Genomic DNA, 6,522 nt, shown 5'->3' on the forward strand with positions numbered 1-6,522 from the left:
ATCGATCCACTGATTTACTTGCACTATATCGGTACGCGATAATAGATAAAATATCTCACTGACAATTTATTGACCATCACATGGTGCCGGCTATCCGTTATGATCGCACATATGTTTCTTTGTGTACGCGATTATAACAGTTCAATGAAGTATTACGTTATTATCGAGGTTGTTATAACGTAATACACCGTGTCCTGTTACTTTTTCTGCTTACGCGTTACGCTATTACGGTTTTATACATAATCGCTATTTTTTATTACAGCGTTTATACTTTAAGCGCTGAATTTACCCAGAGGGATTAAATTGTTTTCCCGATATATAGAGGAACAAATGCGGATTAAGTAATAATTTTCTCTGAATTTCTACATTAATGAAGTTGCAATTATTAATCATCATCAATCGATGCCAGTAATTTTTGAATTGATACGTTCAAGATTATATTCCTAGACGATGATATGAACAGATATCACAGATAATATATTATGCGTTTTCGACATAAGTATACGGTTTTGATAAGATGATAAAATAATTTATGTGTAAATATCGAAGAGCAGTATTGTATATCTTATCTTAGTAAAAAAAAAAAAAATACAAACGTTGCACAAATTGCTGGAAATGTGTTAATCGAATGCCATCAGTAATACAATCACTTGACTAAACTCATACGAATACATCGAAAAACTATGTATCATGGATATTTATAGTTTTTATATAATGAAGATAAGAGGAGAAAAAGAGAGGCAGTATGAATTTTTTTTTTATCTTGAACTATTTTTTCCGAATATAAACGAAATTATATATCATGAGAATAATTAAGTTTATTAGAACGTATTAAAATTCATTAATACATTAATATTCCTGCTATGGAAATCAAATTTGAATGTATGACATAATTAAATGTTAATTTGACGTTAATTTATTACTCTAATCCCGAATCCCTTGTCTCTATAAATTAGCACGAAATATTCAAGACAGAGATAATAATTCATAATATAATATTACGAGAAACTAGCCTCTTCGTTTCCTAGTTTCTTTTGTAGTGATATCATTTTCGATTATTTAAACTTTTTAAAGATAAAAATAAAATTGATGGGAGTTTAAATTCGTGATTAGAACAAATTAACTATTTTATTATATCACGAATGGAAAAATTAAATTAATATTTAATTGGATGTCATAAATTCGAATATTTTATAGTGGAAATATAAAGTTTAAAGTTAGAATGCATTAATGTAATCTACATATACATGTTCTAAAAATAATACGAGCTGCAATAATAAATAACATAAAATAACTTATAATATTTGCTATTGAAATGAATGCTATTGAAGAATCGTTTACATCGACACTTTTGATAATTTCCAATACTTTGCTTGAATCAATAAAATTATTAATTGCACTTTCATATTCATTGAACTATTATTATTTTCATCTGTTTTCAATATATATTTCTATAATTTGTAATAATTTATAACTTGCGATAATTTTCAAATGCAATAATACTGTAATATAAATAATTTTATGCATTTGAGGAAGAAAAAAAACCGTAATCTTTACGATGTGCTTAAGCGTGCATGACGCGTAAATATACATATACACGCATGTTCACGCGAATGCACATAAGTGAGAAACGTATGTTATGAGTCTAGATGAAGCCGTTTTTTGAGCTCAAACCATCCTATTAAGCGAATCGTATCGAATTATGGTGGAAGACTTACAAGTTCATATATCTTCTCTGATCTGTATATACATATTTGTAAACTTATGTAAATACGTTTACCATGTTAGTAAGAAGGTTAATCCGCGATTGTTTAGATACTTTATGTCAACGAACCGTGTCTCCTACAATGCAGTTTAAAATCATAATTTACAATTTTATATGATGTAATTAATTATATCCTTAATTATATTGCGATATAATTAATTATATCTTCTGATCATTATAATAAAAATTAGAATGCATTAATGTAATCTACATATACACGTTCTGAAAATTAAAATATCGCTATTTCTTATCGTATGCACTTATGTATTATACGAGCTGCAATAATAAATAACATAAAATGACGTATAATCTTTGCTATTGAAATGAATGCTATTGAAGAATTGTTTACATTGATACTTTTGATAATTTCCAATACTTTGCTTGAATCAATAAAATCATTAATTACATTTTCATATTCATTGCGCTATTATTTCCATCTGTCTTCACAATATGCATATTTATATAATTTTTATATTTTTATATTTTATATTATTAATTTATATATATTTATATAATTTGTAATAATTTATAACTTGCGATAATTTCCAAATGCAATAATACTTTTTCTCTCTTTTTCTCACTTTCTTCTTTTGATTTTTACTTCTATTAAATTAAATCTTATTTTGAAAAATATGTAATTAAACGATAAATTTAACTTTCCAATGAAGTTGAAATTATAACAAAACTTAGCTGCCAATAATAATGAAATTATTATCTGAACGATATCAAATTTATTTTACGTTAATTACTTTGTCATTATCTGTATTTTTCTTCATTTATTATTCGTATTATGCAAATATTGCATATTTCTTTATCTTTGCGCATACGAATAATATCTATAGCAATAATAACCATTTTTTTTTATCAAAAACCATATATTGTATTATTATATTAAAGTGTAGCATGTTGGATCGCATTACTTTAATGCATTCTATCTCGTCGCGGCTTAATATCATTGGTAAAAATACAGACATCTGTATGTGGCATATATGATATAACATATGGTGCGATATCTACTTATCACACGTATCGTTTTTTACTTAAATTGAAATAGTGCCAACGATCATTGAAACAATTCGGCTCGTGACATGGATACTGCACTCATAAAACTCGATCGATGATGAGTATATAATATCAGCTTTGTGTGACAGATATATTACTCTTCGTATATTTACGAAGAGAATTTAATTATGTCGCTCTTACTTAACAATATATGCCAATAAAAATCTTGTCTATTATAACTCGTGATCATTATAATTTTCACTTTTTATTCAACGATGTTAAAACGATATTGATTGATGTTATTGAGGGAGGTTTTCCATTGCGTAGTTTTGTCTCTCTGTTTCCGCGATATTTATTGACTCTGATAAAAGCTTCGACAAATAAAAAAATATTAGACGAATTAAAACGCTTTCTTATTAGGGAGAAATACTAAATCGAACGCTGTTTATACACGTTTGTACATTTAATGGCATTTCCGACAAATTTTGTCATATTTTGCAAACTAAAATGCAGCAGTTACAAACATCAAACGAAACTTAAAATTATATAGGTACGAGGTGCATATAAAACAAGTAATTTTATTTCAATAATTAAAATTTTATAATTTGCTGGCATTTTCATGTTGATTTTATCAATTTTGCAACTAACAAGAATAGGTAGTTTGTTATTCACCAGTGAACATCTCACGGTCTTCACCGTTGATTTAGACGCAAGTATAATAAAGGTCGCTTTAATTGAGAGCGATGACATAAATCGCGTTATTGATGCTTATGAGTCCATCCCCGTATCCTATTATCTCACACATGGATGATCATTTTACGTTTATCGCGATTCTGTTTGTCTATTCGTATACGCTTTAAGTTTCGTGGGTCAGTTTGTACACAGAGAATATTTTCTCTTTAAATTTACCCTGAAAATCATGGTAATCGTGAGACAATATGGGACGAATTTTATAAGAATTTCTCTGATTATATATAATCTAATATTTATCATAATAAAAAATATTAATATCTACCACAATAAATACATTCAATTAATTTTATTATGTACATATACATACACTAAAAAAATTTGTTTAATTGACAACCTTTCAACTAAATATTATTTCGTTAATTGAACATATAAAAATATTTAAATTTAATATAACATTAAATCTAACAAAACGTATATTTGCCTTAAAAACTAATATACAGATAGGTTAATTAACAAAATAGATATTTAGTTGAAAGGTTTAATCAAGTTAATAAATTTTTTTTCAGTGTAGTAAAATTGACTAAATAAATATAAAATGTATATTAATATTTTTTATTGTAAATATTAATCAGAGAAACTTTTATACAATTTTCCAATACCATATTGCCCCACTATTTACCATGATTTTCAGGGTAAATTCTAAGAGAAAATTGTGTCCGTGATATATGTATACATTGTGATGCTGCACGAAAATCGGGTTACTCTACTCTTTCGTTGGAACAATCGCCGAACTGTTGCTGAATAATGCATGTGTACACGCGCATCAAGCGATACCGATGCATTTAATGGCCGATTGAAACTTAATGAGGAGCCACGGAGGAAAATTTTCCGACAGTATATTTTATGGGGTCCAGAGAGAAAAATAAACTGTGCGCAATCGTTCTACCAAACTTATTGGGAATTCTGTGCGCGGCATTTATTTTATTTAACAACTTATCTGTATCCTTATATATAAGTTTTATTTCGCCTATACAATAGTTAAAATTGCGAATACTGAAAAAATTTTTAATTTCTCTTTCAAATAATTAAATTTGCAAAGTTTGAAGAAACTTTACATTTTTTTTGCTCCAAGATCACGCTTCCAATTTGAACGGTTTTTTTAAAATTAATATTTGCCTCGATATCTATTGCTTGAATAAAATTTTTTTGATTTAATATTTCTAGTCTCTAATTTATATATTTTAATGCTCATATATGAATTGTTACTTTTTAAAAATATATACACTCTGAGAATTACTGCTAACGTTATCGCATTGTATTACAAACATCTATCTTTCTTTCTACTATATCTTTCACAGAGCGGCATTATATGCATTCTAAAAGAGGATCATATACAATACATACCGGCTTATCTGTGGAAACGTGTATGCTGTCGTGCGACTAGCTAAATTGATAACGGAGCAAGTGGCACAATTCTGCGTTACACCGTTGGGAAATGTAAACACGGGTTATTCTGTGTAAATCTAATCTAATTACGACATATCCGAGGCGAATCGCACGCGTAGCATCATCGTTAGCAATTAGGTATTTCCATGCGAACTCGTTACGGGGAGTCTCGGATTTCATTCCAATCATAGACTGAAATTATTATATTTTCTCAGTTTGGCTCCATTTCGCGCAAAGGACGTGCGATGAGAGGATATTGATTACGTGGAATCGTAATATTGATTTTACGTTTCATATTATTTCACCTATGTATGTATAGGTATGAAGACCAAGTGCTTGTTTTACGGTAAAACTATATACGTCGACGAAGTAACGCACCCGTAAATCGCAATTTGCTTTTCTGTAATTATTCACGTCACGGTATATAATTTTATGTCGTATCTCGATGGCGTTTCGCCGTTGATTTTAAAAAATATGCCACGTTATTTTATCCTTTACCTCTGCATTCTACTTGATTCTTTTGTACATCGTGTGCGTGTATTTTTTTTTTTTTTTTTTTTTTTTTGATAATTACTTTCAGGATTTTTATCTCTTTCGGCCACTAATTCTTAAACGGTACGATATAAAAAAAAGTTAACTTTTATACTTGAAAATATATATACTGTGCTATGAAATTAAGTTAATAAATATTAATTTATAATATTTTTAGTTTGTATCTCTGATTACACGAAATATTTATGCATGGAAAGAATTTTCTCTTGGAATTTACTCTAAAAATCATGATAATTGTGGGACATTGTGGTATTGGAAGAATTTTATAAAAGTTTCTCTAATTCATATTTATTACAATTAAAATATTAATATATGTATGTATAATAAATTTTACTATGCAATCAATCGAACATATTTTATATCTTATCGTGGTAAATGGGTATTAATATTTTTTATTGTGATAAATATTAATGAAAGAAACTTTTATAAAATTTCTCCAATACCGCGTATCGTCGATTATCATGATTTTCAGGATATATTTTATTTATATAATTTAAAAAATATTTACGAATGTTTATTTATATTACGCGAATAATTTCATAATTATGTGATTTACATAATATATAATTTTTTAAGATAATATACACAAAGAGAATTTTCTCTTACAATTAGAATTTATTCTGAAAATCATGGTAATCGACAATATGGTATTGGAATAATTTTATAAGAGTTCCCCGATTAATATTTACCGCAATAAAAATATTAATATGTACATAATAAAATTAATCGAACATATATTTTGCATTTTATTGTGGTTACATTATATTGTCCCATGATTATCATGCTTTTCAGGGTAAATTCGAAGAGAGAATTCTCTCTGGGTATAAATTAAAAATCTATAGATATAACAAAAGGAAAGAAAAATTTCACGAATTATTGAATCATTTAAGGGAAAAATATGGCAAGCTTGAATGCTATTTTTAAAATACGAGCTGTTTCTAAATATGTATTTGTAACATCGTGTTTGTACCAGTCGCAGACTGCACTTTTCCTGTACGCGTGTGCCTAATGAATCACACCGATCATGTGATAGCGTGCACGTAACTACGCTCTTAGATTTATCG

At 27.8% G+C, this 6,522-nt stretch overlaps 1 protein-coding gene across 3 annotated transcripts in view; it reads left to right on the plus strand.

Annotated features, from left to right (window-relative positions):
- The window catches only part of fdl (fused lobes), a 49,501-nt gene that overhangs the window by 3,508 nt on the left and 39,471 nt on the right, over positions 1 to 6,522 (plus strand). The gene's annotated exons all lie outside the window — the stretch shown is intronic.

The sequence above is a fragment of the Nylanderia fulva genome, unplaced genomic scaffold (assembly GCF_048542155.1).
Source record: "Nylanderia fulva isolate GAGA-0341 unplaced genomic scaffold, ASM4854215v1 Scaffold10, whole genome shotgun sequence".
NCBI lineage: Eukaryota > Metazoa > Arthropoda > Insecta > Hymenoptera > Formicidae > Nylanderia > Nylanderia fulva.